General features: G+C 37.9%; 1 protein-coding gene across 3 annotated transcripts in view; it reads right to left on the reverse strand.

Moving 5' to 3' along the window:
• LOC105223935 (CCR4-NOT transcription complex subunit 11) overlaps nucleotides 1-19,185 on the reverse strand; it is a 96,099-nt gene extending 76,914 nt beyond the window's left edge. Inside the window, exon 1 of one of the 3 annotated variants that reach the window (XR_007422140.1) lies at nucleotides 19,027-19,182. The gene's annotated coding sequence lies outside the window, so the exon portion shown is untranslated. Of the gene's footprint in view, nucleotides 1-19,026 lie in introns of all 3 variants that reach the window. The other 2 variants (XM_049451379.1, XM_049451378.1) reach the window with 2 other exon arrangements.
• Nucleotides 19,186-23,149: the final 3,964 nt, after the last annotated feature.

Here is a 23,149-nt window from a genome sequence, read left to right on the forward strand (position 1 = left end):
CAGCTCCCACTCTGACTTGTCCCCCCCCAACCTTCATCCCGCTCCAATCCTCGTGCGAGAACCAATCAGCAACTCTTGGTTCCTCGCACAGTCTGTTCCGTGTGTCAGACCGTCATACGTCGGAACGTCGCATCAGTTAAGTGCAATTCCTGCACTGGCTGGTGCCACTTCCCGACGTGTTCCGGCCTGCGCACTACACGTGAGTGGAGTGTCACCTACGTTGCCCCATGCTGCAGGAGTCTGCCCTCGCAACTCACAACAGTGGCGTCGCCAACCAACACCCCAGTGCGACAACCGCCCCCGCGGGTTCTGCAGCTGCAACAACCACCACCAACACGTCACTCCCTCACCCCCAGGATCATTCACGGACACCCGCGACAAACGAGACTACTTCAATTCAACTGCAACGGACTCCAGAGCAAGATCGAGGAGATAGTTGCACTCATGAATCGGGAACGTATATCGATAGCTGCGGTCCAAGAAACCAAGCTCAACAGCCGCTCAGACCTTCTGAGTTGTGCAGGTTTCAACATCATTCGTAAAGATCGCGAGCGAGATAATGGTGGTGGCCTAGCCTTCATATTGCACAACACCGTGCAGTATCGTCAAATCGATGAAGACATCGACCCCAGGGATACTACCCTAGAATGTCAGGGCATAGCTATCCGGTCAGGCGATGTCGAGCTCGAAATATTCAATATATACATTCCCCCAGTTACATGTTGCCCTACAGGATATCACCCGAATATAGGCGCGCTACTTCGTGGTGAAAACCGTTTGGTACTAGGCGACTTTAACGCGCACCACGATCTTTGGCATTCCTGCCTGTCAAACGATCGTAGGGGAATGGAGCTGGCGGAACAGATTGACGATTCGACATTCTGCACAATGAATGACGAAGCCCCCTCCAGAGTTATGGGCACCTGTAATAGCTCGCCGGATATTACCATTGCTAGCGGTGGCCTGATAAACAGCATAACCTGGCGACCTATGCTAACTCTTGCATCAGACCATCTGCCCATAATTATCTCGATCGAGAAGCCTCCCGATTTCGTTTCTGTGGACAACCGTACCTTCATTAACTGCAAAAAAGCTAATTGGGTCGGCTTCACAGAATTCACTGAGAGCACCTTCAACGCTCTACCCATTCCTACGGACGTATGCGTTGGCGAACGTCAATTCCGCAAGGTGATCGCAGCAGCTACTGCTCGCTTCATCCCGGCTGGAAGAATAGCGGAAATCCGCCCCAATTTCCCAGCCGAAGCAGCTGTCTTAGCTAATGAGCGCGACACCTTACGCCATGCCGATCCCGGGGATCCCCGAATAAGGGATCTCAATTTGGAGATTCGGCGAATGGTAAATCAACATAAGCGGACGAAATGGATAGAGCACCTGAAGTCCTGCAACCTCTCCACCGGTGTGAGTAAGCTTTGGGCTACTGTCAAAGCTTTGTCTAATCCGAAGAGACACGACGACCGAGTTGAAGTTCAATTCAATGGTCATGCCTCTTCGGACCCGAAGAAGTGCGCGAGCTATTTTAGCCGGCAGTTTACACTGCACCCTTCGGTAGACAAGGCCGAGAGATGTGTTTGGCTGCGCAAAATGCCAAACAACTGCGCGCCACTTACTTTCACCGATGAGGAGGTTCAGGGTGTCATCAACAAGGCAAAATCCTCCAGATCCATCGGCCCAGACGGAAACAACATGCTAATGTTAAAGCATCTAGGCTCGACGGGAGTAAAATATCTCACCAAGGTCCTCAACCTGTCGCTCACCACTCTTCAAATACCCGATGTGTGGAAAGTCGGAAGAGTGGTCCCACTACTGAAACCTGGGAAACCCGCCAACAAAGGGGAATCTTATCGACCGATAACTCTCCTCTCCCCAGTAGTGAAGACACTAGAGGCCTTGTTACTCCCGATCTTCATTCACCACTTGAGCCTAGCCAGCCACCAGCATGGTTTCCGCAAAGTGCACAGCACCACCACAGCACTTAGCGTCATAAACGCCCAGATAGTTCGTAGCCTCAACCAGAAACCACCCTGCGAAAGACCGATCCTCGTAGCGTTGGACCTGTCAAAAGCTTTTGACACGGTCAACCACACAACGCTACTGCAGGACATTGAAAAAACCACTCTCCCTCGAGGGCTTAAGAGGTGGACCATGAACTATCTGAACGGTCGTCAGTCATCCGTACTATTTCGAGGTAAAACATCCAAACTAAGAAGAATTAAACAGGGGGTTCCGCTGGGTGGTGTCCTCTCCCCGTTACTGTTTAATTTCTATATCTCGAAACTTCCCCAACCACCAGAGGGAGTTTCCATAACATCGTACGCAGATGACTGCACGATATTGACGTCGGGCAATGGAATCGATGGCATATGTTCGAAAGTAAACGGCTACCTCTCAGACCTTTCTCGTTTCCTCACTGCACGAAACCTCCAACTTTTCCACAGCGACGATATTCACAAACTGGAAGAAAGAGTATAGACTTGAACTTAATATTGCAGTCGATGGCGTCAAAATTCCGACTGTCAATAACCCTAAGATTTTAGGCGTAACCCTCGATAGTCTATGCTCCTTCTCTCCCCATACGACCGCGATTATCGCCAAGGTACAGAGCCGCAACAAGATCCTCAAGTCGCTAGCCGGCAGCACATGGGGAAAAGACAAAGAAACGTTGTTGGCAACTTACAAGGCAATCGGCCGGCCGGTCCTCAACTACGCAGCACCGATATGGTCGCCTGGATGCAGTGGCACGCAGATGAGGAAACTACAGACCTGCCAGAACACAGCACTCCGGACTACGACGGGATGTCTCTTGATGTCTCCTATTGAACACTTCCATAGTGAGACGCGCATGCTTCCTGTAAAGGAGCATAATGAACTCCTCTCCAGGCAGTTCCTGCTGGGATGTTTCCTAGGAACCACCCTTGCAGCCATCTGCTTGGAGCGGAGCCGCCTCCTAGGAGCATCAAGAGGTCATTCCTCGACTACGTCGACGACATCGTACAGTACGCTGACCGCCATTCACAGTGGAGCCATTAACACCTTCACCGACACCCTTCCCGTGAATGGCGTTCTTGGAGTCAAAGCACCACCTATTGCAGATGAAGAGCTCCAGTTGCCGCGAGAAACGCGAGTGACCCTAACGCAACTTCGTTCTGGGTACTGTAGCAGGTTAAACTTCTACTTATCCAGAATTGACCCCGACATATCCAATATATGTCCTGCGTGCAACGAGTCTCCGCATGACACTGGCCACCTCTTTGCATGCCCCACAAACCCAACCCATCTAACACCTTCCTCCCTTTGGTCCGACCCCGTCGAAACAGCGCGTTTCCTGGGCCTACCGTTAGATGACCTCGACGACAACACAGATAACCCTTACCATCCTAACGGAGATTAGCATATCCGTTAAAACAACAACAACAACTGCGAGGAAGATCCAATTAAGACGGAAGAAATTCAAGCTACAACAATTTCAGTTAAATTGCACAATCACCCATTTTATCTTATTGCTCTGTATAGTCCACATAGACATAATATAAAAATAGATATGAATTTATTAAAAAGTTATGACGGAAAGTACATCATTGGTTGCGATTTAACGCAAAACACACTCATTGGGGATCTCGTTTAACTACAACCAAAGGTCGAGAACTTCTCAAAGCTATACAAGCAGTTGGATGCAATTTTGTTTCTACAGGAAGACCCACTTATTGGTTTACAGATAGTCAGAAATTGCCACACCTTCTGGACTTCTTTATAATCAATAAAATACCGAAACTCAATTTATGTATAAAATATTGCTCAGACCTAAGATCTGACCATTCTCCCGTGCTATTACCTCTGTATGAAAAGCCGATTATTTCGGCCGCCAAGCCAACGTTATGTAATAAACACACTAATTGGTATAAATTTAAAAATATATTGAATAAAGTCGACCCAAAGCTTAAGCACATACCGACTAGTATTGAGTTGGATTGTGAGGTTGAAGATTTCACAAAAATAATTCAAAACGCTGCGTGGAAGAGTACACCATATACCCGCGTGAATCTAAGTGGTACCAAATACACAAAACACATCTTAGAAAGTATCCATAAAACGCGCAAGCTTCGACGGGGATGGCAGCATACTAGGTGCTCTCAAAACTGAGCTTAATAAATGTAAGGCGAAATTAAGAGCACAAATTAAAAAGTTTAAAAATTTTTCATTCAAAACTTATCTGGCTAAACTCACAGCTGATAAATCCATCGACTATTCACTCTGGAAAGCTGCAAGAAATAATAATAAACAAATAAAAGTGTAGCACCATTAAAACTAAACGAAACTGCATGGGCCAAACCAAATGAACAGAAAGCTGCCGTATTTGCAAATCATTTGAGGAACACATTTACGCCTAACGATGGGTATGAGATAAACTGTGAAAATAGTTGGATGGATCCACACATTAGCATTTCTCCTGTTACTATTAAAGAAATTAAAAATCTTATCGGGAACGCAAGACTCAAAAAAGCACCTGGGTACGATTTAATAACTGGAGAAATAATACGGAATTTACCAAAGAATTGTATAAAAAAAACTTGTAAACATTATAAACAGTGCTTTATGCCTGTTTGATTTGCTTTATCAAACATGGACCTCAAAAAAGAATTTGTCATTCCTTACCACTGGTGGGGGAAATGAAAAGTCTTATATCGAGGGAGAATATATTCATTCTGTTTTTATTTTGTATTTTCCTTGCTTATATATAAATTTTAAAACTATCTTAAATAACTAAATATATTTATGTGTGTGTGTGTGTCTTTTATGTTATCTGATCTGTAACATGACTTGTGTCCCCATGCATTTTTATTATTATTAGATGTGCATTGCATGCAAATTCATTATGTATATATGTATGTATATAAATATATTAATATATATTTATATTTAGTAGAATTTCGGCTTTGCTGATAAGTAAGCATGTTCAATGATATTTGAACAATGCCTAAGATACGTGCCATGGCTTTGGAAAGTATCTGAAGTTATAATGATACCCAAGCCAGGTAAGCCAGTACACACTGTTACATCATATAGACCAATTTCGCTGCTGCCAGCCTGATCTAAAATCTTTGAGAATGTACTCATAAATAGGCTCAAACTAATAATCGCTCATCAAAATCTAATACCAACACATCAATTTGGCTACCGTGACCACCATACAACAATTGACCAGGTATACCGAATCGTTAATTTCGTTGAAAATACAATCGATGAAAAGAACGTTTGTACGACGGTCTTTTTGGACGTGTCTCAAGCTTTTGACAAAGTTTGCCATACGGGTCTACTGCTCAAATTGAAATACATGCTACCCAAACAATTTTGTGAAATAATTGCTTCGTACTTAAAAGATAGATACTTCTACATTAAACAAGGGGATGCATATTCAAACTTGCAACCGATAGAAGCCGGTGTTCCCCAGGGAAGCGTGTTGGGGCCAATGCTTTATTTGCTTTTTACCATTGCGAATGCATTGTCATAGTGTAGTTGCATCCCTAAAATATATGTAACATACAATAAAATAACTGAAATTAATTTTGAATTGCAGGAAATACGTTTTTTTATTTTGAGTATTTAAGTTTTTTTAATTCCAATTCCTTTAATTTTATTTCAATTTTTTCTTTATGTCGCCTATTTTTTTCAATATTTTCTTCCTTCTTTCTTTCTTCTTACATTTACATAAATAGCGCCAATTTTTCTTTTTTTAATTCGTAAATTTTTCTGTTATATCTTGAAATTTCATTGCACAATATTATTTTTCATTATACCGACAAGGCTTTCTTGCATTTCTGCTTGCTTCTCCAAAGCCATCATACGCAAGTTTCTGCGCTCCTCCACCCTGTTTGTAGGTGCCTGCCTAGACGTAATGCTAACGTTTCCAATTTCTTCCGCCTGTTCAGGCTGAACCTCGACATCTTCCAGATGTGTGCTGATTTCTTCCCCTAAATATGCTGGTGCAGGTGCCGTGATTCCAAATGCGGGTCCGCTTGGATTCACTGCCTGCAGCAAGCTGAGCAACTCGTCCACGACCTGCTCTAAAGGCGTTAAGCTGCGTTGGGTGTAAGATCCTCCACATGTGGTTCCGATTTTCTGAAATTTTTCTTTTTAATTTCAATTTGTAGTCCAACCAAACCTAATACAAATACAAATACACAAATTAATACAAATATGCAATCAAAATTGTTTATTCTTACCTTATTCCATTCGCTGCCACTACGTATTGGAGGGCCGATATTTTTTTAACTCAGCCGCAATACCTTCCCACAACTCTATCCTATTTTTTTTGTGGAGCCAAATGGCGCCATTTCTCTGGCTAACTCAGGATTTCTTTCCAGTAAGTTCACCTTTACCTCAATTGGTTCTGAGTAGTTCGTTTTATTCTAAAAATAATTAAATTTGTAATAAATTAAATACAATAAATAAATTTTCAAAATTTTACTAACGCTTCCTGCATTTTAAATTACGAATAAACGTTCGCCAATTTTTGGCGAAACGAATTTTATAAATTCGCAAGTGGCAATACCAAATATTAATTTTCGCTAGTTCTTTCGCCGCCAGAGGATTTTGTTGCATTTGTGAAAATTTTTGGAAGAATTCGATTGATAGATAGGAATACGATTCATGAGATAGGAACAAGAGAAATTCTTTTTAATAAATTCAAAATTGTTATAACTCTTTTTATTGGTATAAGAATATTTTTAGAGGATGTTCTTCAGATCAGGAATATATATAGTTATAGCCGCATAAACCAATAGTTGGGTCGGCTTTAGTATACCATCCCACGATTTCAGGGATAAAAGTGGTATGGTTGGATAGGGATAGAGCTGATGCTCCAGATTAAGAATATATATAATTATTGCCGCCGCAAACTTATAGTTTTCGAGATATTTACATTTAAAGCTGAAAATTTTGCAACTTTTATCTTGCAATTTTTCGATTTCTAGTAATCATTTCTTTCATATTATGCGTTCATTAAAAAAAAAACTTGACACACCCCGGTGTTGGATCGGCCAGAGTTATTTTTTTTTTTTGAAGCGCGGCCGAAGGCCGCCATCGCGAAAACGAGTTTTACTCGAAAAAACCTGACACACCCTGGTGTTGGATCCAGAGTTATTTTGTTTGAAGCGCGGTCAAAGGCCGCCAATGCAAAAAGGAGTTTTACTCAAAAAAAAAAAAAAAGAAAACCTGAGACCATGGTTTGAGTTTTTTTTTTAATTTTTATTGTTTTCAATCGTTTGGGATATGGTAACACTTATTATTTGGCAACACGGAATACTTATGTTATTGTGCATGTAGTGAAATTTGTGTAAAAAATAAAATGCTTGTGCAAATATCTAAGTAATAAATATAAAATAAATATGTACAAATATTGCAGTGAAGTGTAAGTGTATAAAATGTGCATAATATGAAAAAAAAGTTACCATAAATCGAGAAATTGCGGAATTAAATTTGCGATATTTTCAACTTTAAATGCAAATACCTCGAAAACTATAAGTTTGCGGCGGCAATAATTATATATTTTCTTAATCTGGAGCATCAGTCCTATCCAACCATACCACCTGAAATTGTGGGATGGTATACTAAAGCCGACCCTTAATTAATCATAATTCAACAATAATTTAAATGTATATTAAAAGCTATTTTTGCACTATATTATATAAAATAAATGTGTACAAATGAATAAGTGATGTGTTAATGCATATAAAATTGAAAAATATAAGTGCAAAATTAATTTTATATATAGAAAATACGTAATTAAAATATTGCAAATTTTCAACTTTAAACCCGAATATCTCGAAAACTATAAGCAGTGGCTATAACCATTTTTTTATTTATTTATAAAAGCTTATACAATGTTAATAACATATGTACAACCTAAAAAAAAAGCAGCACTAGCTACAGAGGCTATCGGCTGTCAGTTGAATAAATGTGTTGGCTTAAATTCTCCTTAATAGATCACATTCTTTAAGGTACTTAACAATATTTGAGTTTTTAGTAATTCTATATCTAATAAAGGGTGATTTTTTAAGAGCTTGATAACTTTTTTTAAAAAAAAAAACGCATAAAATTTGCAAAATCTCATCGGTTCTTTATTTGAAACGTTAGATTGGTTCATGACATTTACTTTTTGAAGATAATTTCATTTAAATGTTGACCGCGGCTGCGTCTTAGGTGGTCCATTCGGAAAGTCCAATTTTGGGCAACTTTTTCGAGCATTTCGGCCGGAATAGCCCGAATTTCTTCGGAAATGTTGTCTTCCAAAGCTGGAATAGTTGCTGGCTTATTTCTGTAGACTTTAGACTTGACGTAGCCCCACAAAAAATAGTCTAAAGGCGTTAAATCGCATGATCTTGGTGGCCAACTTACGGGTCCATTTCTTGAGATGAATTGTTGTCCGAAGTTTTCCCTCAAAATGGCCATAGAATCGCGAGCTGTGTGGCATGTAGCGCCATCTTGTTGAAACCACATGTCAACCAAGTTCAGTTCTTCCATTTTTGGCAACAAAAAGTTTGTTAGCATCGAACGATAGCGATCGCCATTCACCGTAACGTTGCGTCCAACAGCATCTTTGAAAAAATACGGTCCAATGATTCCACCAGCGTACAAACCACACCAAACAGTGCATTTTTCGGGTTGCATGGGCAGTTCTTGAACGGCTTCTGGTTGCTCTTCACCCCAAATGCGGCAATTTTGCTTATTTACGTAGCCATTCAACCAGAAATGAGCCTCATCGCTGAACAAAATTTGTCGATAAAAAAGCGGATTTTCACATTTCGAACCGAACACTGATTTTGGTAATAAAATTCAATGATTTGCAAGCGTTGCTCGTTAGTAAGTCTATTCATGATGAAATGTCAAAGCATACTGAGCATCTTTCTCTTTGACACCATGTCTGAAATCCCACGTGATCTGTCAAATACTAATGCATGAAAATCCTAACCTCAAAAAAATCACCCGTTATATTGACAATGTTGTTTGAATGCATATTTACTATCTAGAATTAATCCAAGAAACTTAAGTGTAGGAGAACATGAAATATTTACATTGTTGAATGAAAATCGGTGGAAAATGGCAATTATGTTTATTACAAATGTGGAGTAAACCGGATTTTAAGTGCGATATTGATGCGCCTGCGGAAAGGGACCATAGGGATAGTTGAGAAAGGATTTAACTAAGAAAGGATAGAACTAAGGTCAGAAGATTTTGAAAATAGAAGGAGATCATCAGCATATAATTGATGCTGAATATTAGGGAAGGAAGAAAGGATAGAACTGAATACATCAAATGCTATGGTGAACAGAATAACTGATAGCGGTGATCCCTGAGGAGTGCCGTTATCCAAAGGAAGAGTCGGTGAAGATGTGCCGGAAATAAGAACTTTGATTTTACGTTTAGAGAGAAAGGATTTAACAAAACTAAATATACGGGGCCCAACCTCCATTTGATTAAATGTCTTAAAGCTACATGTAAAAATTTGGCGAATTCTAAAGCTATATCCTGTGGATATAGTAGATTGCCTTGAGAGGAGTTGAGTGAGTATGCGGTATACTTCTCTTAATCAGGATTGCAATACCTTGTTTGCTTGGTGTGACGGAAGGAAGGATATACAAATGACCAGTATAGGCTTTTGGAGTATGAGCTGATATATTGTTTGCAATATGTGTTTCGTTTAATAATATTCAAAGTAGATATTAATGTATTTGTTAATATTCCATTGAAGAAAAGTTAACATAGAAAAAATAAAGAAAATTAAAGTATATATGTATGAAAAATGTAAGTTTTAATTGGAATTAATATCTAGAATTATGTATCTATGGGTACTTGGGTATGTGATTGTGGATGGGAAGAGGGTACAGGTGAAGTTGTGGAACGGGTTGTAGTGGTAGGAAAAGTAGTTGTGGAAAGGTGAGAAGAGTGGAGAAGGAGAATTGTATAGGGAAGAAACGGAGGGAGAAGGGGTTTCGGGGCAATCATTATGGATTGAATGTATGTTGGTAGGAGATGAAGCATTATTTTTTGAAGTTGTAGGTTTAATGTTGTCATTAGAATCATTAGTGTTTGAAGTTTTTTTCGATGTTGATGTATTTTTTGAGTAGGTATTGTTGTTGGAAGCTGTTACATTAGCATAAGAGAATGGTGAGGGAGTAAAGGCATTTGAGATTTGTATAAATTGATGGCTTCACGCATCGAACACTTGTGGATAGTTTTAATTTTAAGTATCTCTTTAGACTGGACATATTTTGAACAGGCGTTAAAGGAAGAAGGGTGTTCACCATCGCAGTTAGCACATTTACTCTAGAGCATGCAGTGGAAGGGGTATGATTTGGGGGTAGGTTGCAGATAGCACAAGATGGGGTCTTATTACATCGCTTAGCAGTATGAAACTGACAATTCTTGCAGTGCATGGGATTAGGATAGTACGGACGGACATCCAGGGTACACCAGGCAACTTCAATTCGACTAGGTAAAGTATATTTATCAAAAGTTAATAATAAAGCACCAGTAGGTACACGATCACCATTGTTTATCTTGGTAAATTTATAAACATCAGATACTTCTTGATCTTTTAGACCATCAATTATTTCGTCATCAGCAAGCTGGCAGATAAATGGAGCGTAAATAGTACCCTTTACTGAGTTCAGAGAGTTGTGAAGAGATATCTCAACAGCACGAGCTCCGGGAAGATGTTTGGTTTGTAAAAATTTATCAGCGATTTTTTGGTTCTTGACCAAAAGTAGTAGGCTGCCGTCACGAAGCGATGTGATTTCGTTAATGTCTTTGCTTATAGCCTGGATACCTTTATGAACTGCAAAGCAAGAAGTGGATGCGATAGGTTTTCTGGCGTCCTGTGATTTGATTACGAGGTACTTGGCATCATCCTTCTTAGTAATATGTAATTCCGGGAAGAATTCCAGCGTTGAATTTTCTGGCTTTTTTCTCTTGTTTTTTGGACCCGGGGATAATAGTGCAAACCTATTATCCCCCTGCCTTTTGGCCCCAGGGGGCATTGCGAAAAGAATTTACGTTCTTACCCGATTAAATTGTAGATTTAACTTTATAACTTTATAATGAAAAGTATAAAACACGCGGAAAGTATAACGAGTTGAAGCTCAAAATGTCAAAGCTAGGTTAAATTACGCGTACACCAAGTAACGAGAAGTTATGCAGCGAGTACGTACAGTGGCGGACAAAAGTCTACATACACCCCCTGTTTTCTTCGATGTGAGAGTACAAAAACTTTTTAGAAAAATGTGTTGATACAGTTTTATTCTAATCTTCTTTCTAATAACAACAAACTCAAAAAATCCGTTAATTAATATAAAACTACAAATTTATGGAATAAAAACTCAAATATTGTGTTGACAAAAGTCTACATACAGTACAAAAATACCTTAGTTCAGTGCGAAAAACTTTACAAAATGCTAGTTATTAAGACGTTTTAGTATTTAGTTGGCATCTATAACTGCTTGAAGATGCCGTGGCATTGATTCTGCTAAATTTGTCAACGCTGCAGATGTAATGCTGTTCCAAGGTCCCAATATGCGCTCTTAGAGTATAGAAGAGCTAGAAACTTGGTGCTTTCTAATTCTACGCACCAAAATCTCCTGGACATGTTCAATAATATTCATATTTAGACTTTGAGGTGGTGTATTTAATTGCCTTGGAGTATAATAAAGCAACCAGTCCTTACCAATTTGCGCCGCATGCATCGGATCGTTATCTTGTTGAAATATCCAACTGGAACCGTGCCCTGAATTATCCACCAAAGGCTTCAAATTATGTTCCAACAGAGACTTATACTTATAATCGTCCATTTCACCTTCAATAAAGTTCGAATTTCTAACTCCAGAGGCCGCAACAGCTCCCCAAACCATTACGCTGCCGCCACCGAGCTTCACAATTGATACTACGTTCTTCGGTTCAAGCGTGGCGTTAGTTTTCCTTCAAATTTTAGCCCTTTCTTCACTACCAAAAAGGGTGAATTTAGAATCATCTGTAAATGAAACTTTTTTCCAAAAATCCATTTCCTTTTCTTTGTGTTTCTTGGCGAACTTTAAACGAAGTTTTCGATTTTTTCAGAAATAAAAGGTTTCTTCCATTGTGTTCTACTGTGGAATCCGTTATCGTTTAGAGTTTTTTTATTGTTCTTGGTTGGATACTTATTTGTGACGTACTTACTATGCGTTCGGCTATATTTGGAGCATTTACTTTTGGATTTTGGTCTACTTCGTTGAGAATCAGGCTGACGTCTCTACGAGATTGTTTTTTTGGGCGTCCACTGCGCGGTTTATTTTCGTTGGAACCATTATTTTTAAAGTTATTTAGAATTGTCTGTACTGTTGCTCGACTCAAGTTTAAAATTTTAGAAATTACTTTTATCACCAAATTTCTTACATCAATTGATATTTCATTTCGCGGAGCCATTATAGCTATTGAAGAGCTTAAACCACAACTAAATTCAATAAATATCAAACAATAAACATATTGAAATAAAAGAAAAAGGCTAACGTTACCTTACTGTTAATATAACAATGTACAAAGTATGAGATTTGAACTGTATGTAGACTTTTGTCAAAGCAATTTTTGAGTTTTTCTTGCATAAATTTGTTGTTTTATGTTAAATAATGAATTTTTTTAGTTAACTGTTATTATAATAAATATTAGAATAAAACTGTATAAATACATTTTTCTAAAAACTTTTTGTACTCTCATATCAATGGAAATAGGGGGTGTATGTAGACTTTTGTCCGCCACTGTATATGTGCGCACGATATGAATAAAATCAACCTACACAGCCACGAACGACGAACGAATGTGGGCTATAACCATATATATTCGTGATCTGGAGAATCTCCTCTATTCGACCATACCCATTTTATTCCCGAAATCCGGGGCGGGCACGATTCCGATTACTTTGGCGGAGGGGTAAAAAAACCGAATTTCCGTATAAATGGGGTATGTAAGGATAGGGGAGCTTCTCCAGAGGAGGTATATCCAAAAATAATGTAAAAATAACTAATATTTTTTAAAATATTCACGTTTAAAAATTCAAAAATTTGCTTTAGGAAGACATGATATTTCTCTATGTTTCACTAATTTTTTTTTCACGTTTTTTACTATGTATATTCAAATATACACTCTTAAGCATTGAAATAAGCTAACATTTCACATTTATTTTGTAATTTTTCAACTAAATTTAGTAATTTAAAAATCACTTGTCAAATGGCTGAAAAGTTTAGAGTGCTTATATTTACGAGGAAAACCAGCATTGCCACACCTTAAAAACCATGAGTGAAGGATTTTTCAGGATTTCACAGCATTTGCTTTGTTTGTACCTTCCAGTAAAATTGAATACACTTTTCCATATACATATTATATGTACATATGTATATGAATATATGAATAATATGTGATTTATATTTAATAAACACAGATAAGTAAAATCGTATTATAATATTACGAACCGATACCCGGGGTGACTGAAGTACTTTTGCGTAGTACTCCTTTCTGCGTTGGCGGCCTTCTGCCGCGCTCTAAAAAAATAACCCTGGCCGAACAAATACCCGTGGTGACTGAAGTACTTTTGCGTAGTACTCCTTTCTGCGTTAAAAATAAAAAAATATATTGACTTTTTGTTATAAAGTGGTTATAATTTTTGATTATTATGCACTCATATTGAAACAAAATTTAAGTTTTCGTTATAAAATGGATACATTTTGGTTATTATATCTTTCAGTGATTTCCATTTATTTTTGATGACACATTGGTTTGTATTTTAGTTGACGATACATATATTATTATATTTAAAATTTGAGTTTTGGATATAAAATAGTTATCATATCAGTTTTGGTTACCATGTACTCATATTGAAACAAAATATGAGTTTTCGGGCACGATTACGATTTTTCCGACGCCGCGATTTGATGGTACTAATGGATAGAGGAGGTCCTCAGGATTAAATAATGTATACACATATACCGTCCTCAGACTCATAGTTTCCGAGATATTTCACTTTAAAGTTCCACAATTTTACATGCAATTTAGCCCTATTTTGTTTTGTTTTATTTTTCTTCACACGTCATTACAAGTACCAGTGTTGCCACATAATGTGTTTTAAAGAAACTATGAAAAATCTTTCTATTTAACATTTATAAAGAAAATGGTACAAATGGTTTTTGTATCTTATGTTAATTGATAAATAAAGATAAAAAATAACATTCCTTTGTGTCGAACTACTTTCTGCACTGGCGGCCTTTGGCCGCGCTTCAAAAAAAAATAACCCTCATCGATCGAACACCGGGGTATTCATAGTTCCTTTGTGTCGAACTACTTTCTGCACTGGCGGCCTTCGGCCGCGCTTCAAAAAAAATAACCCTCATCGATCGAACACCGGGGTATTGATAGTTCCTTTGTGTCGAACTACTTTCTGCACTGGCGGCCTTCGGCCGCGCTTCAAAAAAATAACCCTCATCGATCGAACACCGGGGTATTCATAGTTCCTTTGTGTCGAACTACTTTCTGCACTGGCGGCCTTCGGCCGCGCTTCAAAAAAAATAACCCTCATCGATCGAACACCTATTTTAATCAAAAAGAGAGAAAAACTGAAAAACTTTCCATTCTATAATACGTTTTTTCTATTTAATATATAATATACACATTTTTGATTATATTTTCAGGACACAAAGTATGGCAACACTGCTATTTGTCATAAATGTAAGCACGCAAATCACTTGAAACTTTGAACAGGAATAAAGGGATGTCCAACTTATTCCAGTGTGAGAGCGCTTCAAAATAAGCGTTTTTTATAACATTTTCCATTATGGCCAGACTGGACAAAATACAAATATTTGGACATTTAAATTAAAACACCCAACATTTAGTAAGAATAAAAATTACTATTTAGTGGTTATTTAATACATAGAGAATCTATTTAAACCTTTGTATGGCATGTTAAAACAACTGACTTTTGAGTTTTCAATACCCAATAAAAGGTTTTAAGCTTTTTAGCTCTTAATCAATAAATGTTTTTAATAATTTGCCATTGACAATAATACTATGATGCTTGACATTACAAAATGTTTCATCAAATACATTTAGATTTCATAAATTTATTTAATTTTCATTGTTTTACATATTTTGTAAGTGCAACCAATCTCTCCGTTTACACATTTTTTTGGTAAGATTTCAATCTGGCCATCGCTCGTTTCCAATTGCTAAACGTCAAAACCTACTGAACTCGATTAGCTGTCAAAGTTCAGTAGGTTTTGACGTTTAGCAATTGCTCGCTCACTTCCAGTGAGAGAGGAGTTGGACATCTCTTTATCTCTGCTTTGAATGTGCAAAATAATTTTCAAAGTATATTTATTTTCTTAAAAAATATACAATTAGTGTAAATTTTTGATAAATACGAATGTGTACAGTGTAATTAAATATTTATTAATTAAAAAATATGTGAAACGTGGGTTAAACATAGTGAAATAACGAGCATTGTTTTTACAAATATTTGAACTTTAAAGTGAAATATCTCGAAAACTATGGGTCTGAGGACCGTATATGTGTATACATTTTTTAATGCTGAGGACCTCCTCTATCCATCCGTACCATCAAATCGCGGCGCCGGAAAAATCGTAATATTGCCAGTTTTCGTACTGTACTTGTATACTTTACACTTTATTACGTAATATTATTATATATTATACTAGCTGACCCGGCGAACTTCGCCCCGCCCAATTTTTATTTTTTTTTGGAAGTCATAGACTCGTATAACTTTACCACAAATAATATAAACTTCAAACAACGCATTTTCATTTAATGTTTTTAATGTTTGTAGCGCCATCACAATGTGACACGTGATTTTTATATATTACTAGCTGACCCGGCGAACTTCGCCCCGCCCAATTTTTATTTTTTTTTTTGGACGTCATAGACTCGTATAACTTTACCACAAATAATATAAACTTCAAACAACGCATTTTCATTTAATGTTTTTAATGTTTGTAGCGCCATCTACTGTAACATACCGCACTCAATACCGCTCTTAGCGCCACCAACTGGTGGATAACTCTTTGCTAATAATAAACAAATAATTTGCAATAAATAAATAATGCGACTATACGGAGAGTTATAAACTATCCTATCTTTCAAGTAGGACCAAACTGCACACAGTGTTAAAAATTTCATTAAAATCGGTTCAGTAGTTTAAGAGTCCATCGCAAACAAACAATGTGACACGTGATTTTTATATATTAAGATTATTATATGTATATGTAATATTGTTATATAATATTACTAATACATGTATATAATATTACTTATTTGCTTAATAAATTTAAAAAAGAAAATATGCATATGCATTAAGAGGAATATTTGCGAAAAAGAGGAATTTCAGCGAATGCCTTACCACCACATGGCAGCGCTCCATTTCGTCGTAATTTTTGGTAAACAAATGAGGTTCAAACGATTGTAAAATGTAATTTTTAAAATAAAGATTTTTTAGGTAAAAAACCAGCTAAAAGTGTAAAATGTGGATTTATTTAAAAGATTATAGTGTAATTTAATTAATTTGAAGAAAAAAATGTGAATAAAGCGTGTTTATCGTGGTGAAATAGCTTCTTGAAATGTTCACATTTTGCGAATTTTTGATCTTTAAGGTTGAGTATCTCGTAAACTAAGCGTTTGCGGACCCTATAACCTTATGTTTTTTAATCAGGAGGACTTCCTCTTTCCAACGGTACCTTCAAATCGCGGCGCCAAAGAAATCGGAATTGTGCCCACTTTAACCCCGAAATGCGGGGATGCTATTCTAAAATTTACCCCCAGGGTAAAATTTAGAATAGCATCCCCGGATTTCGGGCATAAAATAGGTATCACTGGAAAGGTGACGTTCTCCAGATCACGAAAATATATATATATAGTTGCCGCTGACTTATAGTTTTCGAGATATTCGCATTTAAAGTTGAAAAATTGACAACTTTTACATTGATAATTTGTGTATTGTGAGTAGCTTTTTCTCTTATATTATGCACTTTTCACTTACTAACACTTCACTATAACGTTTCTGCATATTCATTTTTTTAATATTTGTTGTAAATAAAGCTTTATTTTAATTATTTTATTTTAGTTTTAATTCTCTGCATTTGCACAATGAGAAAAGTGCTGCCATGGTTATTTTTTTTTTCCGCGACGCGCTTCTGAATTTGGTATCCCCGCAAAACTAATACGGCTCTGTAAACTGACGTTGAGCAACACGAAAAGCTCCGTCAGGATCGGGAAGGACCTCTCCGAGCCGTTCGATACCAAACGAGGTTTCAGACAAGGCGATTCCCTATCGTGCGACTTTTTCAACCTGCTTCTGGAGAAAATAGTTCGATCTGCAGAACTCAACAGAGAAGGTACCATCTTCTACAAGAGTGTACAACTACTGGCGTATGCCGATGATATTGATATCATCGGCCTCAACACCCGCGCCGTTAGTTCTGCTTTCTCCAGACTGGACAAGGAAGCAAAAGAAATGGGTCTGGCAGTGAACGAGGGCAACACGAAATATCTCCTGTCATCAAACAAACAGTCGTCGCACTCGCGACTTGGCACTCACGTCACTGTTGACAGTCATAACTTTGAAGTTGTAGATAATTTCGTCTATATTGGAACCAGCGTAAACACCACCAACAATGTCAGCCTAGAAATCCAACGCAGGATAACTCTTGCCAACAGGTGCTACTTCGGACTAAGTAGGCAATTGAGAAGCAAAGTCCTCTCTCGACAAACAAAAACCAAACTCTATAAGTCACTCATAATTCCCGTCCTGCTGTATGGTGCAGAGGCTTGGACGATGTCAACAACGGATGAGTCGACGTTGAGAGTTTTCGAGAGAAAAGTTCTGCGAAAGATTTATGGTCCTTTGCGTGTTGGCCACGGCGAAAATCGCATTCGATGGAACGATGAGCTGTACGAGATATACGACGACAATGACATAGTTCAGCGAATTAAAAGACAGCGGCTACGCTGGCTAGGTCATGTTGTCCGGATGGATGAAAACACTCCAGCTCTGAAAGTATTCGACGCAGTACCCGCCGGGGGAAGCAGAGGAAGAGAAAGACCTCCACTCCCTTGGAAGGACCAAGTGGAGAAGGACCTGGCTTCGCTTGGAATATCCAATTGGCGCCACGTAGCGAAAAGAAGAAACGACTGGCGCGCGGCGCGGAAAAAAAAACCATGGCAGCACTTTTCTCATTGTGCAAATGCACATAAAATAATGTGCAAATGCTAAAATAAAATAATTAAAATAAAGCTTTATTTACAACAAATATTAAAAAAAATGAATATGCAGAAACGTTATAGTGAAGTGTTAGTAAGTGAAAAGTGCATAATATAAGAGAAAAAGCTACTCACAATACACAAATTATCAATGTAAAAGTTGTCAATTTTTCAACTTTAAATGCGAATAACTCGGAAACTATAAGTCAGCGGCAACTATATATATATATTTTCGTGATCTGGAGAACGTCACCTTTCCATTGATACCCATTTTATTCCCGAAATCCGGGGATGCTATTCTAAATCCCAGCCTACCCCCATATTTTTGTATATTCCACCTCTAGAGAAGCTTCCCTATCCGCACATACCCCGTTTATACGGAAACCCGTTTTTTTTTACCCCTCCGACAAAGTAATTGGAATCGTGCCAATGCTGGGTCCGATGTCGGCGAATCCGAGAAATGAGCAATGTTTGGTGAACAATTGTCGTATGGAAAATTTCTGGTCGATATCTTAAAAATTGAGGGACTAGTTTGCATATATTCAGCCGGGCAGACTCAGATCATCACGATGACCAATTATATACAATATATGTATACTCAGTATGATCTCTGTTTCTTTTACGTGTTATAAATTTCGTAGTAAACTAATGCACTCCCTTAGAGTATAATAACTTGGTACTGAAAATTTATTGAAATACAATTATAAACTAAACTAAACTTACGAAGCAACTCGACTGGCAACAGATGTTGACTAAAAATACTTTATATTTGTTAATAATAACGAAGCTGACTGCAAAATGTTTACTTAGAATTATTTCCCTAAAAAATTGTTGAAGTAACGTAGCATCTGGACAGGCAATTAAAGTTGTCCAGAAAAAAGAATTTCTGAAAAGATTGTCAATCGTGACTGAATGGTGCATATGTTTAGAAATATTTGACTAAATAATTATGTTTACAACTATTGCTGGCAATAAATTGACGTATTGCGGGCAAGTACACACATAGTTAAAATAATAAGTACAAGCGCCCTTGTAACATTCAATGACTAATAAGTTCTCTTTTATTCATGTTTAAACCGAAATAATATCATATTTCGTTTCATATGTGGCTTAAATTACAAAAATTAAGATATTTGTAATAATATTTGAAATAGCTGCTTAAATTTCTAACAACTAATAAAAATACTAAAAAAATCATTGGACAAAATAATAAGTAAATAAGGTATCTGTGAATAAAAAAATGTATTGGTTTGAGTTTTCCTATTTTATTTTTACTTACTTCTTTCATCAGTATCTAGTATTTCCACCATTATTTTCAATTCCTTTTGAGATTCGATTCGGCATACTGGATATAAGTTTGTGGCACGTATCAACTGGAATCTCATACCAGGTTTTTTCAACAAAATTCTATAACTGATCCTTATTTTGGAACGATTGCTTCCCAATCCGTTACTTAAGCTCCCTTCAAAGGATTTCAATTTGATTCAAGTCGGGAGGTTGATATGGTCATTTAACAGATCTCACAATATTGTCCTGAAACCAATATTTTATCAACCTTCGAGTATGCTTAGGATCATTATTCTGCTGAAATTTCCATGTTAGTGGCATACTTTCCTCAGCATATGGCAGCAACTTGTTTTTCAAGATATCTTTTTGTTAGAACCTATTTATGGTGGCTGAAATACGAAGTATTGGTCCTACACCATATCACGAAAAGCAGTCCTATACCATTATGTTGCCGCCACCGCGTTTAACGGTCATTTTTGTAGACTGTGAATGCAATTCTTTAACTTTGGGATGACGAAGATTCCGTCAAACATCATTTCCAAACTCATTAATTTTTGTTTCGTCGCTCCACAAGATATTGCTTGGGCGGGACCAATTTGCACAATTTTCGCGTAATGTAATCTTATCTTAAATTTTTTTTGGAATTATGGTATTTTACTGCCTATCCGTCGGGCCATTCGGGAAGATGTTATGCTACCAATATCGGCTGATATTATCCTTGAAAATATAAATGGGTCCTTTTTACCAAGAGTGACGATACAGTTATCCGTTGCTGTTGATGTCTTTTTTGGACGACCGCGAGTTTCAACATTCTTTTTAAACCTTAGGCCATTCTGCTCGAAATACAATGAAGCGATATTCCTCAGACTTCGGCTTTTATTTCTGAAGCTTAAGACGATTTGCATTCCTTCCCCTTCAATGCTATTTTTTACCCAACTATAAGATGTTTTAGTTCTTAATGCGTTTTAAACGTGCAGCTATATTTATTAGTAGCATTTTGATCACCCAGAAAACAAACATCAACAATCAATTGCCATGCCCACTACTAAAGTGGGGATTCAGCATTTTCTTCGTGAACTTCACCAAACATTCAAAATTCAATCATGCCTGCAGCCTAAAGGAATGTTCATAATATTTTGACCATATGTGTAGTTACCTTTCTCTCACACAATTTGGAGAGCCATTGTACCATTGCTTACCGCTGGAAAATATTATATACCAATAAAAGTGGCCATACACGACACACATGTGCGTTTGATTTGTATGAAATCGTTTCGCCATACACGACATACAAATTCATGTTGCGTTCGTTCTTCAAACAGTGAATATGTGCGGCAAGCAAGCGGAAAATTGTTCGTCCCAGTAAATCCCAATTGAACACATACCGATCGAACGTACATGTGTGTCGTGTATGGCAACTAAAACAGGGTTGCAGTTTTATTTTTGCGTGACATTGCACGCAAATATACATGGGTTTTGGTCTGACATATTTTACAGCCATTGCAAATAATTTTCTGCGTATGTTTGTTGTTGTGCCGTTGTAAATCTGCAATTCTTGCACCGTGCACCTGGTTTTGCAAGAGCAAGAGAATACCCCTATTTTAAATATTGTTACAAAAAGTAGTATTAAGTTGTATTTGTATTACTATATGCATCCCTGATTATGAACAATAGCTGTAGGTATATGGAATAGCATTTGTCTTGTTGTAGACATCTGGCGCCGCACTGTCTGCTTGTCTAGTTAAACAATTGCTGAGTCTGGCGCCGCGACTGTCTGCTTGCGTCTGGCGCCGTATAGCCGTATGTTCTGGTAATTTCCAGACGCGATATTCTAGAAGGACACGTCGGCATCAGCGAGAAGTGCGTGGCTATAGCCGTATGTTCTGGTAATTTCCAGACGCGATATTCTAAAAGGACACGTCGGCATCAGCGAGAAGTGCGTGGCTATATAAGCCGTGGCAGCGCCAACGTAATCAATCAGTGCTAAGAATAAACTGCCATAGTTTAGACGAGTTGTGAAATAAAGAGTTGTTGAATTAAATGAAACAGTGTTGATTTTATTTGTCAATCCAGAGATACGAACCAAACAAAGTAAACTAGCAAGCAGTAAATTCGTAACAATTGGTGTCAGAAGTGGGATTGTCAAATAATCCAAATTCAAGATGGTTAAATTCGGAGAATTGAGAATTCAGCAATTAAAAAAGGAACTGGAGGAGCGTAATTTGCCGATAAGCGGGCAAAAGGCGGATCTGCAGGCACGATTACGTGAAGCAATGGAAGCGGATGGAATTAATGTGGACGAGTTCGAATTTGTTGGGCCAGAAACTTCTACAAAGGTAGAAGAAAAAGTAGAAGAACAACGAACATCATCGAGTGTGGACATGAACATGCTGTTAGTGGCTATACAGAAAATAGCTGAAAATACAGAAAATGCAGTGCAAACAGGAAATCGTCTGGCACAGCAAATAGCTGAAAATGCAGAAAAGGCAGTGCAAACAGAAAATCGTCTGGCACAGCAAATAGCCGAGAATGTAGTGCAAACAGAAAATCGTCTGGCACAGCAAATAACGCAAATAGTTGAAAATACATCACAGTTAGAGTCTCGCCTTACACAACAAATTACTGAAAATAATACGCAGTTAGAAAAGCGTTTGGTACAACAGATTACAGAAAATAATACACAAGTGCAAGAGAAATTTTCAAAATTTGAAGACGAATTAAGCACAATAAAAAATGACGAAGAAAATTTAAGATCAGAATTTCTTCAACTGAGTAATCGTATGCGAGAACTGCAACTGCATGGCCCTGCACCATCAACAAATAATCCAAGACTGAAGGCACCCACATTCGATGGAAGTATTCCGTTTCAAATTTTCAAACTTCAGTTTGAAAAGACAGCAGTGGCCAATAACTGGAATGCAGTGGACAAAGTGGCGTCCTTGTTTGTATCATTGAAAGGACCTGCGGCAGAAATCCTTCAGACTATTCCAGACTGTGAACGGGACAACTATGAGGCATTGATGAGTGCGATAGAAAGACGTTATGGTAGTGAGCACCGGAAACAAATATACCAGATCGAACTGCAAAATAGGGGTCAGAAGATGAACGAGTCATTGCAAGAGTTCGCAACTGAAATCGAACGACTGGCTCATTTGGCAAATGCAGATGCACCTGTGGATTACATTGAGAGGGTAAAAATTCAATGTTTCATAAATGGAATTCGTGATGTGGACACCAAACGCGCCACATATGCATTGCCAAAAAGAACGTTTGCTGAAACGGTTTCGCACGCCCTCACACAGGAAACAGCTTCCCAACTAAGTAAACCAGCACACAAAGTACAAAGAGTCGAAATGAAACAACCGGCGCTGATGGAAGAAATATTGAAGACTCTGAAGACAATTGCTGCACAGCGAGTAAATACAACAGGCAGATGTTTCAACTGTAGAAAAGCGGGTCACTTTGCCCGAAATTGCAAGATAAAAGTAAACCCATCAAAATGGAAACAACCAACAGAACACCGAAAGAGGATTCACCACAAAAATGCGGATGCATTATC

Source organism: Bactrocera dorsalis, chromosome 3 (genome assembly GCF_023373825.1).
Source record: "Bactrocera dorsalis isolate Fly_Bdor chromosome 3, ASM2337382v1, whole genome shotgun sequence".
NCBI classification, from domain to species: Eukaryota; Metazoa; Arthropoda; class Insecta; order Diptera; family Tephritidae; genus Bactrocera; species Bactrocera dorsalis.